The 22,664-nt window shown below is 39.9% G+C and overlaps 1 pseudogene; it reads left to right on the forward strand.

The window, feature by feature from the left end:
- LOC140699182 (cyclic AMP-dependent transcription factor ATF-5 pseudogene) overlaps positions 1 to 18,393 on the forward strand; it is an 82,333-nt pseudogene extending 63,940 nt beyond the window's left edge.
- The last annotated feature ends 4,271 nt before the right edge of the window (positions 18,394 to 22,664 follow it).

Below are 22,664 nucleotides of genomic sequence, written 5' to 3' on the forward strand. Positions count from 1 at the left end.
AAAAAAAATCATTATAATCATGGTCAGTAGTGGTATTTTGATGTGGCTTTATTATATTTTTGTTCAAGGAAATCTCCCAAGGCCTACTGCATTTTAATTTCCCAAAATATTTTGCTCTGTAAATTTAGTTACCTAGTCGAATGTTGAGGATTCAAAGCTTAAATCTTTTGATAGTTAATTCTGTTTCTCTGCATTGAAGTGTTGAGTACAGAATATCCCATATGTTAGAATATTGCAACACAGACCTTTTTGTTATATTAATGCTTACCTACATCACCTTCAATACGTGTAGATTTTATTATAAGCAGAGGGTCCTAACTCTACCTGATCTGAAAGATTTTGAGAGGACATTATATTAATGGTTTTCTAAAAATTACTTGCTTCAGCCAGACCTGATAAGTTTATTGTAAAGAAATGAGTCTGAATATGCTGATTTGAGCTGTCCTAGTTTTATATATTGACACAAACTCAGCTGTGTTTATTTTACATAAAAAATAGCTGTTTCTGATGTAGATTTTACATTTTTACTATTTTATTTAGTTATTGATTTAAAACTGAAATTTGATGTTACTCTATCATAAAGAACACAGAGTGAAGGGTATTTTAACATAGGATTATATATAGCTGAAAAAATATTTTGTAAACTCATTTAGCACAGAATGGCCCCCAAAACATGTAATTCCACATAAATGCCCCAAAGCTAAAGCATTTATGTAGGGAAGTTCTGAAGAAAGGAAAATTTTAAGCAACGGTCCTCTATTTATGCGTTTATCAAATTCACATTTCCCTAGAATATTTAAAGAGGGAGGTTTTACTGAGTAAAACATTTTCAAGGTTTCTAAAATATGAACAAATTTCAAAATGATCATATCTCCTGAAATTACCAATAATTGCTGACTTTTTTTTTGTCCATTGAAGAATATGTCCCTTTGTGCAGCTGCCTTCATGTACTTACTGAGTAGGTGCCTTTTGAACATGGATCTTGATAGAGCTAGCCTGGATCTAATGATCTGACATTTAGAACTGGAGCAAGATGCTTCTTCAGCTAAGCTGCTGAATGAAAAAGACATGAATAAAATTAAAGAAAAAATGTGAAGGCTCTGTGAAACTGTACACGACAAGCACCTTGACCTAGAAAATATAATGATGGGTTCCTTCATTCCATTATAAAAGGAAAATTACTTTCAGGAAGTTTTTAGTCACCGTTGCCATGTGGCTTTGGACAAATCATTTAACCTCTTGGTTTATAATTAGCAGACTCTTCTGAGGTATTGCTCAACGTAATTCTGTTCTTTGCCTGATACTCCCAAACTGGTCCATCAGTATTTAGATTTTTTTTTCTCGGTAACAATTTTTATTGCATTTTGCCTAATCCTCTTCCCTTGTTTGTTTGTTTGTTTGTTTGTTTTTAATGTAAGTACATTGAGGCTAGTAGGAATCTGAATTCTTACTCTTTGTAGGTTTCAGGGATAAAGATTCAAGGGATTTTCAAAAGCCATTTTCAATGAGCATTCACTTATTCCAGAGTATCTCAGGATGTCTGATTAACCACTGCAAGAGATCAAGACCCAGAAGGAAGATTCCTAGGCAGCTGCCATTCTCTGGAGCAATGTCTCTTACCCTGGGATCATGGCTGTGGCTACCCTTATGCTCAGTGCAACTCCCCACATTAAGAGGACTATGTTGCTTTTGGTTGATTTTAGTTCTACTTTCTTCTGGCTTCTTTAAATCTTGTCCTAAAGATTAATAGGCCAGTAGAAGATAAGTGGTCTTGTCATTTAAAAAAATATTTATATATTCCCAACTTTCATATATTTCCAACATCTAAACTATATAAGCATTGGTTTTTCTCCTGCCCACAAAACTGAAGACTGCAGGATTTGCCTCAAAAGTTGCAGAATTCCTTGTGTTAGCCACATATGACAGGGTTATTGCTGTGCTTAGTTAAGGTAAAGTAGGGAATAGATTCAGGTAGAGTGGGGCTTGAGGGGGAAGGTGAGTCACCATTAAAAGGCAGGATACAAAGTTGGCATGTACTCAGTACTGTCAGTTACTAAAACTAGAAAAGAGCTCAGATTGTAGAGAAGCAATGCTTCTCCCTCACCAAACTCTCTGTATGCTATTTTAAAAATATATTTTACTTTTAAAAGTTATTTATTTGAACATTTTTACACATATTAATTTTTAGTGCTCTAACAGACTTTTTGAGCCTATAATTTTTATTTGCTGCATAATTGAATAAATATACCTTTATTAATATTTTATCTCCCATATTGTTGAACATTTAGATTCTTTCCAGGCATTTGCTCTTAAATAACATGATGATAAACTTGTTCCTTGAATTTTCTCCATCACCTGTTGTATTTATTAGGATGTTAAATGCCATTAAAAATTGTTTATATTGTGTTAAAGAGTTAACCACATGATTAAAACCAAACACAGTTGCTAATGTTAGGATACCTCTTTTTACACCACCACTCCACTTCAACTATTCTTGAGTTTTGTGTTTGTTTTAAATCTTACAATACACATTGCTTTATACAGCCGGGCCCCTTGCCTGGGAACAGTGGCTGCTCTGCAAACCTCTGTTGCTGACACAGGGAAGCACGTTCCTTCTTTCTTAACTTCGAGTTAAAGTCACCTTGGTGGGTTTGAAATGTGTTCTGAAACAGAATAAACTCAAAGGATTCTGTTAATCATTCTGATTTATTTAGGAGGCAACAGTGTTATTATGTGACTTATGTTACTTGTTAATTAACCAGACTGGAACATGTTTCTTTTTACAAATTGAACGCTGAGAGAGTAACGAAGACCAAATATTTTACAACACAGACCCTTGAGTTTGACTGTTTTTACAAAGCAGATCCTTGAGTTTGACTCTGAAATACAGTATTTTATTTTGCAGCAACTTCCGGTTTAAGTGATAGTGAAATACTTTCTATTATTAGAAAGTTTTGAATATTAAGTAAATTAAAATGGAAATGATAGTTGTTTCTAAAAATAATACTAACCGTGCTTATGTAACTTTTTAAAAAAAATTCCACGTCATTGTTGGTGAGAAAGGCCTTGACTGGGAAGAAAATGTAAATTTCATGCCAGTCTCTTGTGTAGAGTTAATGAGATTTGTCTGGAACTGTATGAGAATGGATGGGAGTGTCTGAGGCTCCTTTTAGTGCCAGATACTCTTGCAGTCATTTCTTGATGATCTCCCCTGACTGACTCATGGGCTGTTTGCATCAGCAGGATTTCCAAACCACTGTCTCGTTGACTATGAGGGACCTGCCCTGTGTTTTACTGAGGAAGGCTCCTTTGCTCATTCTGAGTTCTCCAGAGCGGGTTTGGCTGAAGGCTGCTCTTATTAGGCTGGTGCCTTCTACCAGTGGGGGTTGAGGAGATTTGATGACTAATGGGAATAATCGTACTGCCTCCCAGCTGTTTTTGAGAGCACCAAATCCTAACCACTAGACCACCAGGGAGCATCCCAGCTGTTTTTGAGTAGGGTCTTGGTGTGACTTTCTGGCTTGGAGTAAATTTCCCCCCAAATCTTGTACATTCAGTCAAATATAAGGATGAAAATGTATTCCAAAGCTTAAAAGTATTTTACCCCCTGGATTTTGGGATTCTGTGACCATTGTTTGCTTCTGCTAGTGAGGATTGTGGAGGGTTTAACATGCTCATTTTTCACTGGGATTTTAGCTAACTCAGTGAAAAATGAAAAGGAAGGCAGAGAGCTTTGTTTTACTCCTGACATCACTTGGCTTACCTAGATTCAGCTGAGTCAAGGCATGGTAATGAAGGTAGAGGTCCTTTCTCCAGGCACACCTGACCTTCCTGAGAAGTATAGTTCAGGGAGTCATAAGCAGAGCCTGTCTTAGGAGCACACTGATGGTTTGGAGAGGAAGGGTGGGAGTTTTAGCTCTCCCTTAATCCTCCACTTTTGGTTTCTCTAGGATTAAATTAACATTTATGTAAATGTAGGCTTCTGTTTACCTGAACCCCTGGCCTTTTATTAATTGAATTTAGTTTGTGAGACTCTGGACCTTCTGCACTGTGGGAGATGTGGAGATATGGAACATGATACAGTATTCTGTACTCTGCATTATGTAGTTTGAAAAGCAATGTCCTAATCTAAAAAAGTTTGTCCATTTGTTGTTCTCTTTGGCGTGGAAGACCCTATGATTTGCTTGGAGGTCAGCCTACGTAGAAAAGGCAGAGACTGGGAGTTCAAAATCTGTAGATACTGACAGGCGTATGCAGCATAGATAAACAAGATTACACTGTACAGCACAGGGAATTATACACAAGATTTTGTGGTAGCTCACAGCAAAAGAAAAAAGTGGTAATGAATATATGTATGTTCATGTATAACTGAAAAATTGTGCTCTACACTGGAATTTGACACAACGTTGTAAAATTATTATAATTCAGTAAAAAATTTAAAAAAAAAGAGACCCATTTCCACTGCCAAAGCCCTGGCTATTTTCAAAGACAGGGAAAGGATGCCATGAATGCCAGCTACAGCACTTTAGTTGGATGGGTTTCATAATTAATGTCTCCTTAAGCAAAGACTTCTGTTTAATTTGCCTTTCCAGACCATTTGGTAGAAATTGCAGAGGCACAGGGAAGACCAGCGCATCGTCATTGGCAGTCAGTGAGTACAGACAAGGAAGTGCTGGCTCCTTTATTTAAAGGTGGCTGTTTTCTTTAAGCACTTAAAAGAGATTTGGTTTTTGTCTAGTGAGTTGTGCTATAGGTGCAGAAGGACTGCCTTTGGGATCATTCTAGTAATTATTATGGTTAGTACAAGTTCCTCCCTCCATTCTCGAGTCTTTCTTTTAATAAAAATGTTATTTTATGAAGGTACCCAGCCTTGGAGAGGAGATGAAATTTGGATAAATATTTTTCAATTTGTATTTGCAGGGGCAGATTAAAACCATTCATGTAAGTAACTGGCTCATCTGGAGTTTTCCATCTTTTTTGTGTTCCTGCATCCTGTGGATAATGGACCATTCACTCCTGTTGATGCCTGGGGACCTTGTCACTCTGGCCTGCTCTCACTCTCTTTTTCTTCTTCATTCTGAGCCTTCTGCAGGCAGAGGAGGTCAGGCAGGTACACGTGCATTTGGGAAGGAGGTGGTGGAAAAATACGGACTAATGAGCTCTTCTGACTTTGGATTCAGCACTTTAGCATTGGTGCAGTAGGTGAGGTTATTCTTGGAGCCCCAGTTTGAAGATTGCTGTGCAGAAACCCAGCTGTGCCGCTGGCTGCCAACACTCCTGGTACAAATATTGTCATTTGCTCTTGAGGCAATCTGCTCTTTCAATCCTAGATGCAGTTTTGTAATCTGCTGGGCAAAATAGTAGACAAAAATATCTTAAGTGGTGGCATAATCTTCAGTTCCAAAACACTTTAGCAATGTTTCCAGTAGAGGATTTGTTCAGCATGTCTTCTTTTCTCCTTTCCTTGACTTGTAAACATAATTTAAATTCATTTTTTCTCACTTGCCTGAGCCACAGTTTCCTTGTGCTGACTCTGCACCCACACAAAGGAAAGATGGAGACTTGAGTAATATTTCTTTAAAATCATACTGTGATTTTCTGCGAAGGCTTGGCATACCATGTTTGTTCTCTTGATAAGAAAGTAACTCGCCCAGAAGTTACTTGGTCAAAAAACACACTACTACACCATGCTTTCCCAGCCCGTAGTCTTCCCTGTCTGGACGGTGAGTCATTCCGCCTTGCGAGGAGCAGGGAAGAAGGCCCCTCTGTTGCCTGCAGAGTGGGGGCTCCCCGACAGGCTGGGAGATCTCCAGAGAACCTGGGGGTGGAGCCATGCTCCGTTGTCTCAGGATTCATCACTAGGACTTTCCTAGAGAGGGAAGCGTGTCCTCTGGGAAGTACTACGTTTCTTTCTGTTTTTGTGGCTTTCTCATTTTTCCCCCAGTCTGATACTTAGTAAGAAACCCATTTTCCAGTATGACTCCGTGTACATGTGCACACACAAGGTGCGACAGTTTTACAAAATAGACAAGTTTCATATTTCATTAATAAAAAAAAAAAGCTGGCCTCATTGATTGATTTCACTACTTTATGGATTGTAATCGAGTTTTTAGCCTGAGGGCTTTCACACTTTTATTCTTTAAAGAACTTCACATCACAGCAGCCTTGGGTTTAGGGGAAAAGCAGATGCAACATATGTGGAGGACTGGCCCTTGGCTGTGGGATGGGGAGGAGGGTTCACAGATCACTTGGGCACACCCTGAAAGGAGCCCCTTTTTGGATTGGCCTCATCTCAAACATGGAACTTATTAAACGTGTGCACTAAACACCTCCAAAAGATGTTTGATGTGGTGTGAACCTTGATGTGACAGACCAGCCAGGATAGTTTCGCACTTACCTAGGCACCTCTGTCATACAGATTTTGCCTTCAGCCCATGGGAATTGCCGGATGGGATTTCATGCTCCTTTCCTTCTGCGTTAACCTGAGTCAGGCTCACTTGACCTCCTGTCAGCTCCGCTGTGTGCAGAGCCTTGGATCCCATGAAAGTACCTTGCACTGTTAATTTCCTCAAGCAAATGTGAAGTCCATCTCCACCCTGTGTCAGAAGGCTTGTCAGAAATGTAAAGGAATTTGAGGTGACATCAGTGATTGACAAGACATGATTACCCTTTCTCTGCCAAAGCAGGAGCCATGGAAGTGGGTGCAGTCAGGCTGCAGCAGGGCTCCCCCCACTGAGTCCCTGGCTGGCTTTTTGGTATCTGGGGCAGTGATCTTGTAAAGCCTGCATTGTGAAGTTGGTTGTGTGTGTGTCCAAAGGAAATACTATGTATTAAATAGGAAAGCAGGGGTGGAAATTTCCAGGAAATTAAAAGGAGAGGTTGACACGTCCTCATTCACTAATGATGCTTCTGCTTTTCTTTCTGAAAAACAGTGGTGATTTAAAGTTTGATCTTAGAACAAACTGGCTCTTATCCATAACCTTATATTTGTAAACATCCTTTCTTAGCTACTTATTAAATAAAATCTTACCAATAAGTAGCCTTTTATTATTTGGTGTTAATGACCCCAAAGCACCCTAACACAGCGTTTCTCAAACTTGCCTGTCAGATGAGGTACTTGTTAAGAATATTCTGGGACTTTGCCCTCGTATTGAACCAGAATCTGTATGGAATAACACAGGTGAGTGATTTTCTTAGAATCTGAGAACTGAAAGAAATGTGGGGCATGGAGCTAGTCCCGGTGTTCCCAAGCCTGGTGACTCTCACTGTTATGACCTAATACAGGGAGTCTGGGCCCCACTCCTTACCTTCTGGATCCCAACCTCTGCACCAGGGGCTTTAGGGCTTTAGTTTTCAACAGGCTGGTCATTAGTCTGGAGCGGTAACCCACTCATCTTTTCAGATTCCTTCAGGAAAGGGAACTTGACCCAACGTGCTTGGTTATTGGGCTAGAAAATAGCAGCACAAGAAATCCTCTTCTGACAGATGTTGATCGACTCAAATAATATTCACATTTCAGGTCCTTAGCATGGGGAGATTCAAGATGAGGGAGCAGGGCCCCTGCCCTTGAGGAACATGTATGGTTATCAGCCTTTCTCAAAGGATGAGTTTGGGGGTGGCATGTGCCCTGCTACCCCAGCTCTCAGGTGGGCATGTGCCTGGGTGGGGTCAGAAAGCATAGGGTGCCTACTCTCCTTCCCTGTTGGCTGCTGTCACCCTCCATTTGGTTTTCTCTTAACAACTTGATGAAATAGCCCCAACATCTAGAAAATCACAAAGGCGAATATAATTAGTGAGCACGTGCCTCCACATGGTTTTAACAAATATCCCCCATCTTGCTGGAAACCCTCCTGCCTCCCCAGAGTCACTGATCCAGAGGTGGGGTGTTGGGGGCCCGTTTTCTTAGAGGAGCCTGCCCCCTGCTTGGCTTACTGTGTGGGTCCATAAATCCTACATAGTCACATCCCCTTTACATTTATATAAATGCTGTCAATGGGTATAATTCAGCAACTTTTTTTTTAAGTCAACATGTTTTTGAAATTTGTCCATTGTTACCATGTGACCTGACATGGTCCCATACTTATGAGTAAAATCAGGAAATGGAAGCCAGACAGCTTGAAAACCTTCTTACTGGAAAACATGCAAGAAGATGTGGGTGGGAGACAGTTTCTGTTGAAATTTTACTATAGAACATTGTCATTTATGGGAAAATAGTTGATGTGAATTAGGCACTATTTTGAATAGCCCAGAGTCAACTTAATGAGAATTAGTTGCATGTTGTCTGAAAAGTTCATTGTTTTAATTACTATGGGTGTAGTTATTGCAGTTTGGTTCCAGACAAGTGAAAGTTAAGATCTGTGGCATAAAATAGGAAGCAGAGGGGGGCTAATTAAAGTTCTGTTGATGATAAAAGGATGACTGATCAAGGAGCAGCTGGCTTCCCAATTTAAACACAATTTGTCCTATTACACGAGGACAGCCCTCCGCAAGTTCTCATGATTGTTTTTGAAAGGTGAAGGAATGTGTTTCAGCAACAAGTGTGAAGGCTGTTGCACTCTATATTTGTTCACCTTTTTGCCTTCAAACATTATGTCTTCTGGGTTTACCCAAGATAAAGGAAGGGGGGGTCACAAAACCCGGCTAAGGTTTTCAGTGGTGCTCAGTCCACTCCAGCCACTTACTACACCCTGGGAAAGCCCAGCTCCCTTTCTGCTTTCTTCAGGGAAGTGCCCAAACATTTGATTATATTTTGTATCTTTTTCTTATTTTTCCCAACACCCTCTCCTGATGGACTTCAAAATGTTGGTGCCCAGGCAATATCCCAGCAAGGCCCCTGTCTTGCCTAACTAAAGCACCCTATGTGTGTGTGTGTGTGCGTGCGTGTGTGTGTAGGTGACGGCTGAGTCCTGCTCTGGTCCTTGAGCTTCTGGATGAACTTATTTTGCTTGATTGTGCCCTGGATGACTTTCACCTTCAAGTGACAGCATCTCTTGTTGCTACTGCTAATAATGGTTGGATAAACATTAAGACCCAGTGCCCTGGATGTGTTTTGCCTAAAAAACATACCACAACTGGGTTCTCTTCAAATTGGTGCTGGGTGGGAACATGAGGTCACATGGCATTTGACTTGCCTGGAGTCAGAGGCTAGATGTGGGCTTCACATTTTATATTTATAGGTGCTTTGTGTGTTTATCTCATTTTAATCCTTATAAAACACCTTGGAAATGATGATGATTATCCTCATTTTGCAGAGGAGGTGATTAAAGCATGGAGAGTTTGTGATGCAGCCAAGGTCACACGTTCACTAGGTGCCAGCAGTGGGTTAGAATCCAGGTTTGTCTGACAACAGGCTTGTGTTCCTCAGCCACTATGATCTACTGGTTTTGTGTAAAACTACCATCAAATGATTGTTTTTTTCCATTTCCTGCTTAAGAAAAAGAACTATTGTTTCCTGGAAAAACAAAAATCTTAGGATATAGTTTGTGACTTCATCTTATTTGATTATGTAAGTATCTATATGTGTGTATGTGTGTGTGTCATACACACACTTGGGAGGAAATCAATGTTTTGAATGAATGCATCAAAAAGTATTAAGTATAGGTCTCCCCCCATCAAGGAAGTAGCTTCATTCTGATTTTATAAGTTATACACGCTCTTTCTTTTAGCAGCAGCAAACAAGACACATATAGCTAGAAAATAAAAATAAAAACCCCCAGTGCCTTCACCATCAAGAGACATCATTATATTCATTGAGACTGTCTTGTAAAAGAAATAATTGACCATAAAGATCTCACATAACTGGTAATAAAGGTCACTATTTATTTTAGCTACAAATAGCATGAACCAGAGGTTTCAGGGCCGTCATAATTGACATTCATTGTCACATGTGGTATATGAATAAACTGTCCAGTCCTCGATGCTATTTTTGCCCAGTCTGGTTCTGCATTAGTTCTGCTGCACAATGTGCTGATCTGGGGAGCCCGTGTGCAGGTTCCTGTCCTCCAGGCTCTGTTTCCAGGACCCTGGAAACTGTCCCCCTGCTCACAGCGCAGTTGACACAGTGTGTGCTGTCACGGCCAGGGCTGGAGTGTTTTCCTGACCAGCGTCTCAGGAAACAGTCATTTTTTTCATTCTGCTGTTTTCTGAGCAAATCAACCTACCACACTCTCCTACCTTCTCCTCCCCTTCTCTCCCTCCTCCTGTCCATTGCTTGCCTGTCTTCCTCTCACAGAAGCATTTAGGAGGTGGAAGAGGTCTGGAAATGAAATTTGAGTGGGCCCCTTCTCCCCTGGTAACTCTGCCATGTGTATTTTTGAAGATACTGATGTGGGCTGTTGCTGTGAGATGTCGGGAGAGGGGCCCGTGCAGGCCCTGCTTTGTCCTGAGTAGCCCAGCCTGGCTTGGAGAGCCTGCGTCTCCTTCGTCCTTCAGAGAAGAATAGGGCATGTTTCATGGTTCACAGAGCACCTGGGCTTCCCAAGGTACCGGGGACAGCTGTGGCCTACGCTAGGAAGCTTGGGCAGCCTGCAGCTCTCAGGTAGCGTGCCCTTCTACCCTGGGCACCATCATAGAATCTCACACGTGTACTCTATGCTTTTTGAAGCAATTGTATCCATTACAATTCCTCTATGAGGCAGTTAGGACAAGTGTTATTTTCCCCACTTTATAGACAAGAGATACACAGCATATAAAAGTTGCCCTAAGTCACACACACAGACATAGAGCCAGACCTAGGTCTTTGACCTCTTGACCACCGTCTTGCCGTCAGACCGGCATTTCCCACAGTGTGTACCGCTAAACATTGGTTTCACAGTCTGGTATGTCAATAAGTGTCAGAGACGTGAGGGTTCATGTTATCACACCCACAAAGCAAAATACATTTGAATTAATGAAGGGTGCTGTGTTTTGCTTTGCTTTACTTTGTATATTAACATGAAGTTAAGTGTAGTAAAGGCTCAAAAAATTACAAAGTTGGAAATCCTGTCAGTGGGGCCAGATGTCCCAAGTGTACTTCCTCAGTGAGCTCTCAGCCCAGGAGGAACCATTATTCTGGAGGATATGTTGGAGGTGCTTTCCTAGGCCCAGATGTGCTGTCTTGTTGTGGGTTTATTTTGGAGGTACTCCAGGAGACCTCAGTGGTTAGGGGAAAACTGAATCTTTGGAGACCTGCAGGATGAGTGCACATAGACAGTGGCTGAAGATGCTTCAGGAATGGAGACTACCCTGGGAGTCCGTGGGAGCCTGGACCTTGGGAATGCTGTCATCATGTTATTGTCAGCAGTTCAGCAGGAACTCTGCGGAGTAGGATTGTAACCAGAAGACAGGAAGGTTCTCCATCAGCAGGATAAGCATTCGAGGACCGGTTGTCAGAGCTGTTAGGTCAAGATTCATGAGCTGTAGTGTGAGTGACAGCTGCACTGTATGGCAAGGATGGACATGAGAAATTTGGACCAAGAAGAGCATGCTGCTGCATCTTGGCTGGTGTTGAACCAGGCACTTTCCCCGAGTGAGGCTGTGCGTATTGACCTCCTCTGCCCCTGCTCTTCTTTACTATTTAATATTCAACTTTGCTGCTTTTGTTACACTTACCATGGGGAGGGGGTGTTTGGTGAAGGTGCGAGTGGCAGCTTCTACCTCCATTTCATTTGTCAGCCCTCCTACTTCCTTTAGGAGAAGCAGAACTTTGTAACAAAACTCTTACTTTGAAGTAAGTTGTTCCAACCAGGCAGAAATGATTTATTATTTTGCATTGAAATCTCAAACAAAGGAAGCAAGTCCAACTTCTCAGAACTGACCTTGGCCATTACAGTTGATGTTTGTCTTTTGTCTTGTCTTGTCTTAAATTGCCTTGCCTTGCTGGGTCGTATGGTAAGTCTATTTGAGTCTTTTGAGGAATCTCCATACTGGTTTCCACAGTGGTTGCACCAAACTGCATTCCCATCAACAGTGTAGGAGGTATTGAAAGTTTGTACCTTTTGACTCCCTTAAGCCATTTCACTCACACCCCTACCCTCTGCTTCTGGCAACCACCACTCTGTATTTATAAGCTTGTTTTTTCTTCTTTTTAAAATTTTAGATTATACATTTAAGTGTGATCATATGATTTTTTTTCTCTATCTGAATAATTTTTCTTAGGATAATTTCCTTAAGGTCCATTCATGTTGTTGCAAATGGCAAGATTTCATTCTTTTTCATGGCTTAATTATATTTATATATATATATATATATACACACACACATAATTATATATATATAATATAACAAATATATATATATACATACACATATACACTTTATATATTACACATACATACATACACATACATACACAATTAGATACACATTATGTATATATATATATGCACACATACACATATTTACATGTATATTTACACATACCTACATATCTCCCATTCTTTATTCCTTCCTCTGTGGATGGGCATTTAGGAGGTTTCTACATCTGGGCTGTTTTGAATTCTGCTGCTGTGAGCATGGGCTGCAGATACCTCTTCCAGATCCTGATTGTAATTCTTTGGAAAATGTACCCACAAGTAGGATTGCTGGGTCATATGGTGATTTTAGTTTTAATTTTTAAGGAACCCCCATTCTGTTTTTTGTAATAGTTGTATCAATGTACATTCCCACCAACAGCACATAGTGTTCCCTTTTTTCCACATCGTTGCCAATACTAGTTCCTGTCTTTTTGATAAAAGCCACTCTGACGGGTGTGAGTGGCATCTCACTGTGGTTATGATTTGCATTTCCCTGATGATTAGTGCTGTTGAGCATCTTCTCATGTACATGTTGTTTAATTGTACATATTCTTTGGCAAAATTTTGGATATTAATGCCTTATCAGATACATGATTTGCAATTATTTTCTCTCATTCCGTAGGTTGCTTTTCCATACTGTTTTGATTAGTAGAGCTTTATAGTATCTTTGAAATCAAGTCTCATGGTCCTCCAGCTTTGTTCTTCTTTGTCAAGACTGCTTTGGTTATTTGAGGTCTTTCATAGCTCCACACAAAGTTTAGAATTGTTTGTTCTATTTCTGTGAAAAATGCCATTGGGATTTTGATCAAGTTTGAATTGAATATGTAGATTGCTTTCAGTACTATGGACATTTTAATAATAGTAGTTTTCTAATCCATGGACACAAAATATATTTTCATTTAATTGTGTCTTCTTTAGTTTCTTTCATCAATGTCTTATTGTTTTAAATATAAAGGGTCTTTTACATCCTTGGATAATATTAGTCTAGGTATTTTATCCTTTTTGATAAAATTGTAAATGGGATTGTTTTCTTAATTTCCCTCAATTTGAGTTTTTCATTAGCCTATAGTAATGCAGCAGATTTCCATATATTGATTTTGTATCTTGCAACTTCAGTGAATCCATTTATTGATTTTATTTAACAGGAAGACACAAAATTCTAAATTTACCTAAAAATATACTGAGCAACAGCTCTCAAAGTTAAAATTAAATCTAAAATCATAAATGGAGATTTAAAGAACTCAGTAACTGACAGAACAAAAATATCAGTAATGCTATAGAATATTTAAACCATACATTTAAACATTTACACATAGAACACTGCATCCAAAAGTCATACAGTAGTTTTATCCTCTAGTGCACATGGAACATCTACCAAAGTTGATCACATGCTAACCTTAAAAAAGTCTTATCGTAGTCTTAATAATAGACTTGACAAGACTATTACCAGAAAAAGGAAAACTATGGAATAATCCACCTGATAAATATAGAAACATAGAGCCTCAAAGAAAGTATTGGCATATCAAATAAGGCATATTTTAAATATTAATACAGTTAGCTTTGTCCAAGGAGTAAAAGGTGGATTTAAGATTCAAAGTCAATCAATATAATTTACCATATTAAGAAAGAAGAGCAGAAAACTACATAATTATAGCAAATGTGGGGGAAGAATCTCATAAAATTTAGCACCTTTTCATTAATAAAAAAACTAACCCTAATCCTAACCTCCTACACTGCTGGTGGGAATGCAGTTTGGTGCAGCCACTGTGGAAAACAGTATGGAGATTCCTCAAAAGACTAGGCATAGACTTACCATATGACCCAGGAACCCCACTCCTGGGCATATATCCAGAAGGAACCCTACTTCAAAAAGACATCTGCACCCCAATGTTCACAGCAGCACTGTTTAGAATAGCCAAGACATGGAAATGGACTAAATATCTATCAGCAGATGACTGGATAAAGAAGATGTGGTATATTTCTACAATGAAAGACTATTCAGCCATAAAAATGACAACATAACACCATTTGCAGCAACATGGATGTCCCTAGAGAATGTCATTCTAAGTAAAGTAAGCCAGAAAAAGTAAGAAAAATACCATATGAGATCGCTTGTGTGTGGAATCTAAAAAAAAAAAGATGAAGAAAAAAGAAAGAAAAAGACAAATGAACATAAAATACAAAGCAGAAACAGACTCATAGACATAGAATACAAACTTGTGGTTACCGGTGGGTGGGGGGTGGGAAGGGAGAGACTGGTAGTTTGAAATTTGTAGATACTGACAGGCATATGTGGAATAGATACCACATTATACTGTATAGCACAGGGAAATATATACAAGATCTTGTGGTAGCTCACAGTGAAAAAGAATGTGACAGTGATTATATGTATGTTCATGTATAACTGAAAATTGTGCTCTGCACTGGAAATCGACACAACAGTGTAAACTGACTATAACTCAAAAAAAATTTCTTTAAGAAATACTTAGTAAAATATGGACAAAAGTGAATTTCCTTAATCTGAACTATAGTAACAGCAACAACAAAACAATCTCAAGGAATCATCATATCTGATGATGAGATACTGAATTCTTCCCCCTGAGATTAGGACTGAGACAAGTACCACTTCTATAATTTATAATGAAGGTCTTACTCACTGTAATAAATCAAGTAAAGAAAAATATATAAAACCAGAAATAAATAAAACTCTCAACCCCACAGATGATATTGTTTATAAAGAAAATCCAAGAGTGAATTTACTAAAGTTGCCTGATACATAACATACAGAAACCAATTGTATTTCTATATGTAGCAACAAAAAAATTACAAAATAACAATTTTAAATAATAGTAGTCATAGTCTCATCAGAATACAACAAATAGCTTGGGATAAATCTGTAAAAGACACGTGAAGCCTCTACAGAGAACACTACAGCACATTATTGAAATAAAAGACTATCTCAGTTAGCGTGGCAGAGCATCCTATAATCACATATTAAAAAGATTCCGTATTGTAAAAATGTCAGTTCTTCTTAAATTGATCTACAGTTTCAATGCAGTTGCAATAAAAATCCCAGCAGGTATTTTTTAATGGAAATAAATAAGCTGACTCTAAAATTTGTACAGAAGTTTAAGTACCAAGAATGGCCAAGACAATCTTGACAAATTACCATAAAGAGAATAGAGACAATAGAATTAGAGAATATACAAGAGTCAATACTTACAAAGTTAAACAATTAGGCAGTTTGTGCAAGAACAGATAAATAGCCCAATGGAAAAACATATCATTTTAGTTGGATCCAGCTTCAGGAAGCCATTTGATTTGTGATAGAAAAGTAACTCTGGGAGGAGTTCAATGACTAAGTCCATCCTCTTGGCTTTATACTCTCTGCTCAGCAACCTGGGGTAAACTGGTAAGACTGGCTTGTCTTCTATAAGCTCATGGCTTGTATATGAAAATAAAGCTAAAAGCTTGAGAATCTGAATGCATTGGATCACTTTTGGTAGAAGCAATGGATGGAGAGAAATCTATGTGTCATTTTCCATTACCTTTTTATGTTGAAATAATTGAAACCTTTCAGTAAAGTTGAAAGTATTGTTACAAAGAAGTATATAGAGTTCATCTCAGTTCCCCAATTGTTAAGATATTATCACTTTTTATTTTTATATTCTCTCCAGTTTTTCCGTAAGTTATATAGCAAACATGCTGTCTTCTTACTTATAAATATTTTAGTGTGTATTTATTTCCTAAAACCAAGGACACTTTGTAATGGGTTCAACTGTGTTTCCCCCAAGTCCATATGTTGAATCCCTAACCCTCAGCGTGACTGCATTTGATAACACAGCCATTAAGAAGGCGATTAAGATTAAAGGAGGTCATAAATGTGGGACCGTAATCCAAAAGGACTGACACCTTATAAGAGGAGGAAGAGAGAGCAGGAGCGTCCATGCTCACTGAGGAAAGGGCTTGTTGGGGCCACAATAAGATGGATGCAAAATAGGAAGAGAAGTCTAATGAGAAATCAGCCTTGCTGGCAACTTAATCTTGGACTTCTGGCCCCTAGAACAGTGAGTAATTAAATTTCTGTTGTTTATATCTGTTCCCAGTCCCTGCGGCTGCCTCGTTCCCCATCCTCAGATGAAGGTCTCTCCTCCTGCTACCACGACAACACCTCCGCCTCACAGCCCCGGCCATGGCTCTGTGGCTGCGGCCCCTCTGCGCCCCAGGCCAGTCTCCACGCTTGCGTGCCTGTGCTCGCCAATCCTGCCTTCTTTCTTCACCTGAGACCGCCGCTGCCTCTCCTTTCTGCAGCCATGGAGTCCTCCACTTTTGCCTTGGTGCCTGTTTTCGCCCAGCTGAGCAACTTCCAGAATCTCCTCCCAGCTGTTGGCGTAGCCTCCTTCATTGCCATCCGTGCCCAGCACCCGCACCACAGCCATGTCACTCCTGGCGACCCTGAGGCTGGACCTGGACAGGACCCTGGTCCCAGCTAGCGGGCTGGGCTGGCTCATGGACTATGGGAAACCCCCCCCCCGGCCCCTGCCCCCCTGGGCCCCTATGAGGTCCTTGGGGGAGCACTGGAGGGCGGGCTTCCGGGTGGGGGAGATTCCCTGGTAGATGATGGCTTCTCTGACTGGATGATCGAGCTGGTCGACTTCACAGCCCTTCCCCCTTTGGAGCCCCCTTGCCCTCAGGTGCCCTCCCCTCATCTTTCCAGATCTGGAAGCTATGGTCTCCCTCTTATAAAGGAACTTGAGCAGATGGAAGACTCCTTCCTTGATGCTCCCTCCTCCCACCATCATCCCCAAGTCCGAAACCGCTGCTGCCACCGCCCCTCCCCTTCTCACCTTTGACCTCCCCCAGGCCCCTGCCCTGGATACCCTTGACTTGCTAGCCATCTACTGTTGCAGGGAGGCTGGGCCAGGGGACTCTGGGTTGGCAACCCGGCCCCCATCCCAGCAACCCCTTTGTCCACGCCCACCCTCTCGCCCAGCCCCCTACCCCAATCCTGCCACCGCTCACGGGGACCATGAGCAAAAGGAGAGGGACCAGAACACGTCAGCGACTCTGAAGTACCTGCAGAGAAAGCGCCCAGAGGGCGAGGCCCTGGAGGGCGGGTGCCAGGGGCTGGAGGCGCGGAACCAGGAGCTGAGGGAGACGGCTGAGTAGGCGGAGAGGGAAATCCAGTATGTCAAGGGGCTGCTCATCTAAGTGTACAAGGCTTGAAGCAAGGGGACTCGGAACAGCTAGCCAGGCAGGGGCTTTGTGCGGTAGGGGGAGCTTGTCTTCCGCTCTGGCTCCCTTGTCTTTCTGGGGCTGAGGTGGGAGGGTCCATCCCGCTGCCATCCCCCTCCATCCAGCTTCCCATCAAACCCCTCCATCCCTCCTCCCACCCCCCCTTTCTCTCTCCCCTTTGATCCTTGTCTCCTCTCCTGTCCATTCTGAATTGGTCCCCTTCTTCTCTCCCCAGAATCAAGGCATGTTTGGCCTCAGTCAACATGTACATCCATATGTAACAGCTGAGGAACAGAGCCCCACAGGGAACTTGGGGAGCAGGGGAGATCTTGGAAACTTAGTCTCCCAAATAGGGAAATGAGGCCAGGAAGCTCTGCAGAATGACAATGCATAGGAGGACAGGGGAACCATCTGGGGACTAAGCCAAGAAAAGTTCTAAGAATGGTGCCCATAGAATGTAAGCCAAACAAGCCAGGTGACCTTGGGGAACTACATTTGGGGGATGGAACCAAAAGGTGGCCAAGTTCGCAGAGCAGGTGGATATACAGGCAGATGGGGAGGTGGGCTGGGTGGAGAACAGCCGTAATTGGTGACTGGGTGTTCATTTTAGCTCTGGGAGAAAATCAGTGTTGTGTGAAGTTGTTGGGGAGAGGGCCACATCAAGGTGAGGGAGGGGTAGGGACTGATCATTTTTGGGGAATTGTGAGTGGAAATAAAATGAAGCATTTCCTCTGGAAAAAAATCTATTGTTTAAGGAACTCAATCTGTAATATTTTGACAGTAAATTATGACTGTACTAGGAGACTAACACACTCCCCTATTACAGCACAGCCATTAACATCAGGACATTATTAGTATTCATACAGTACCACCATCTAATCCACAGACCCATTCAGGTTTTCTGATTTCCCAACCATGTTCTATATAGCAAAAACAAAACAAAGAAACAAAACAAATAAATACAAATGGACTTCTTTTTCACCCTTCTGTCTCCATTCCAGGATCCAATTCAGGATCATACATTGATCTATTTGTCATATATTTTTAGTTACCTTTAATTTGGAATGATTTCCCTAATATTTGATTATCTTTTATGATCTTAACATTTTTAGAGTTCTGGTCATTCATCTCATATAATTTCCTTTGATTTAGATTTGTTTTATATTTTTGTATGATCAGATTAAGCGTATGCATTTTGGGCCAGAATATTAAAGAAGTCAACCTGTGGTCTTTTCAGTGCAACATAACAAAGACCCATGATATTCATGTGTCTCTGACTGATGATGTTAACTTTTGTCACTTGGCTAAGATGATGTCAGTGAGGTTACTCCACTTTAAAGTTAGTTAATAAGTATTTTTATTTATTAACTGATATGTGTAAGTACTTTATCAATTAATAAGTAATTAGTCATTGTTTTCTGGGGCAAAACTTTGACACTATGTATAAACCCTGTTTCCTCAAGCATTTATCCATTAATTTTAGCATCTCCTGATGATCTTTCCTGAATCAATTAATATAAATACTGATTTTCTAATCTATCATAGAAAATCTAAGCAAAGAAATGGAGGATATAAAAAAATCAAATAGAAATTATAGAACTAAAGATTACATTAACCAAAATAAAAAAGCCACCAGAGAGGCCAATGATCAATATTCAGAATTACTATCACAGGGCAAATAATAATGGAACTTGAAGACAGGACAGAACAGTGAAAATAACCCAAACTGAACAACAGAGAGAAAATAGACTGAAAGAAGTTAATAGAATCACAGGGAATCACCTGTAGAAAAATAACAAAAAATTTAACATTTGTATCAGCAGAGTCCCAAAAGGAAAAGAGAAAAATGTGGGACTGAAATAGTTTTCAAAGAAATAATAGACATAAATTTATAGGTACAAGGAGCTGTGTGAACCCCAAACAGAAATACATATCAAGACACACCAGAAATAAACTTCTGAGAACTACAGATGAAGGGAAACTCTCAAAAGTAGTAAAAGAGAAAAGGTGAACTAGTTACAAGGAAGAACAGTAGCTATCTCAATTGAAACCACGGAACCCAGAAGGAAGTGGCACACTTTTAAAGCAATGAAAGAAAAAAAATATATTACTCCAGACTTCTGCATTTAGCAAAGCTGTCCTTCCAGAATAAAGGTGAAGTCAAGACATTCTCAGATGAATGAAAACTAAGAAATTTTGTTGCCAGTAGAGCTGCTCATAAAAATTCCCAAAAGCAGTTCTTCAGGCAGAAGGGAAGTGACACCAGAAGGAAACTTGAAATACCAGGAGTGAAGAAGGAATCATAAAAGGAGTAAATATGGAATGCAGCACAACTAATATTACATTTCTTCTGATACTGGGACTTCAGAAGCATCACACCTTCTGCTTTCACTCTCTTAGGATCTTGAGGCCTCCAAGTTTTGCAGAAATTCACACTAGCTTTCTAGAAGAGGAGAGGCCTCCTTGGGGCACACACGGTGATGGCGTCAACTTCTAGGTTCACAAGTAGGTTCTTTTGGGTGTTTCATTTCCATTTAAGCCACAGAAGTGACCCTAGGCAAGACCAGGAGGAAAATCACCAAGGTTTCAAAACCACAGAATAGAGAAGTAGTAAATCTTTGTTATTTTAAGCCTGTTGCAAAAACTTCTTAAGAAAATAAAGATAAGCCAGAGATTTCGTGAGAATATTTCCAAAACACATATCTGATATAGAACTTATATCCAAAACATATAAAGAACACTGATAATTCAGTAAGAAACCACTCAGCCCAATACAGAGATGGGGGATATATTTCTATCAATACTTCAACATTGAAAATAAATGACTGTCAAAATATGTATGAAAAGGTGGGTAAAATCATTAGTCGTGGAAATTAATTGCTACTTAGTAATAAAATGAAATCAACTACTGACACATACAATAACATAGAGGACTCTCAAAAAGTGCAGAGTTAAACAAGCCAGACACAAAGAGTACGTATTATATAATTCCAGTTATATAAAATTTGAAAGACAAGATTAATATATGATGTGAAAACCAGAACAGCGGTTTTTCTCTCTGGGTGCAAGGCAGTAACTGGGAAAAGAGAGAAGCGAACAGTTTTTGTTGTAGAAATGCTGTGTGTCTTAATTAAGGTGGTGGTTACATAGGTGTATACATTTGTCAAACCCATCAAACTTTAAACATACCAACTGTGTCTTTTCAGTAAAGGTAAATCACAGCCCCCAAAAAAGAGAAATGGAAAAAATAAAGGATAAAACAAGATGAAAATTTTAATATAAATTATGAGCAAATACATAATTTTTCTCAAAATATAAAGTACTTACAAAAACTGAAATCAAAGGTTGTTATTTATAAAGACTATCTTCTAAAACAAAGCATTATTCAGTCAGTCCTTGAACACTGTGGATTTTAACTGCATGAGTCCACTTATTCAGGGATTTTTTTCAGTATTAAATAGTACATTACCAAATGACCTGAGGTTGCTTGAGTCTACCAAAGGGGGACCACATATGTGGAGGAACCGAGTATATGGATGGCCAACTCTGAGTTACACACAGACTTTTGGCTGCAAGGAGGATTAGTGCCCCTAACTCCTGCATTATTCAAGGGTCAATTATAATCAACTTTTGAGTTGTGAGCATATATTTGTGAAAAAAATTACCCATTGTAAAACTCTTCCTGCTACTCTAATGGGAAGAAGAGTGCACAGTGCATAGATACTTACAAGCTAACTACAGAAATTTCTCCCTGACACTAATGTTCAAATAAATTTATCTCTTGTTTGATAACAGTGAGGAAACTTCCAGAAAATATTGAGTGTTTTCCAGGGGTTGGTGTTTCTATTGATAGTGAATTGTAGTGTATTTATTTATATGTATGTGTGTGTGTGTGTGTGTGTACACACACACACACACACACACTTTTTTATCCTGTATTTTCATGATGTTTAGATGGAAACGCCAATGTAGGATTGCTGGGGTCAATTTCAGTACTGTCATGAACATATATTCCATTTGCTCAATATTTCTCTGAAGAAAGATTTTTTCTTACAATAGAAGTTTTGTTTAGCCAATCACCATTTCCTTATTTCTCTTGATGATTCAGTGATATCAAAGAATGCTTTGTTAAGAAGAACCAACTTTGTTCAATTATAAATTATGGTGCAACATATAGTTCTGTGTCCATCACAAGACATAATGATTCAGATTTATGATTATCTTATAATACTGAAATAACTGTATTATGTTAAGGAAACCTATTTGGCTGAATCAAAATTTATGTGATGTTAAGGACTGTAAAAAGCCAGCCAGGATGTCTCAGTGGATTACTGACATCATACATGGAGAGGAGGATAATACCATATCTGTGAATTCTGGTCATTAAAAATGTGTTTGCCTAGTGCTACCAGGGCCACTGAAGGAGAAAAACCCTGGAGGAACAATGAGTGGGTTTTTATTACAAAAATGCCCCTTGGAATAATTGCCAAAGTGTTCACAGTAGCTGGGGAGAACACTCTGCAGGTCACCAGATGGAGAAGGCAGAGATGAAAGACACTTTGGGTGCTGTCAGCCCTTCGCACCCACCATTTATACTTTGCTTTCCCTTCCTGCACTTCGCACAGCCACTCAGGGTGCTAGTGACAAGACTTATTTCAAGCATGGAATAACCAATTCAATAAGTCCTCACAATTTGACAAGCAACCCACATGCGGACCACACCCTTCCCCTTCATTCTACCAGTACCAGGCCATTATTAACTCTCTATTTACAATGGTTCCCAAATTTTGTGTACATCAGTATCACCTAGGGGGCTTGTTAAAACACAGATTGTGGGACTGCACCTGAAGAGTTTCTGATTCTATAGGTGGGACTCAAGAATTTGCCTTTATAACAAGTTACTAGGTGCTGTATTGCTACTGGTATAGGGACCACACTTCGAGAACCAACATAATATTTCATTCCTTTGACATCATTCCAGTTCTCTTCTGGGAAGAGTATGTCAGTCTTTCAAGAAGATTAGCAGTGAGGGAAAAGAAGCTGAGGAAATAATAGGCTGTTTTACATCCAGAAATGAAGTGGAATATAATTAAATAAATCTAGCAGGAAGTAAGCTCAAAAGAGGGGCTTGTTAGAATTGAGATGTTTGTAGGAAGT

Source organism: Vicugna pacos, chromosome 11 (assembly GCF_048564905.1).
Source record: "Vicugna pacos chromosome 11, VicPac4, whole genome shotgun sequence".
In the NCBI taxonomy this organism is placed as follows: domain Eukaryota; kingdom Metazoa; phylum Chordata; class Mammalia; order Artiodactyla; family Camelidae; genus Vicugna; species Vicugna pacos.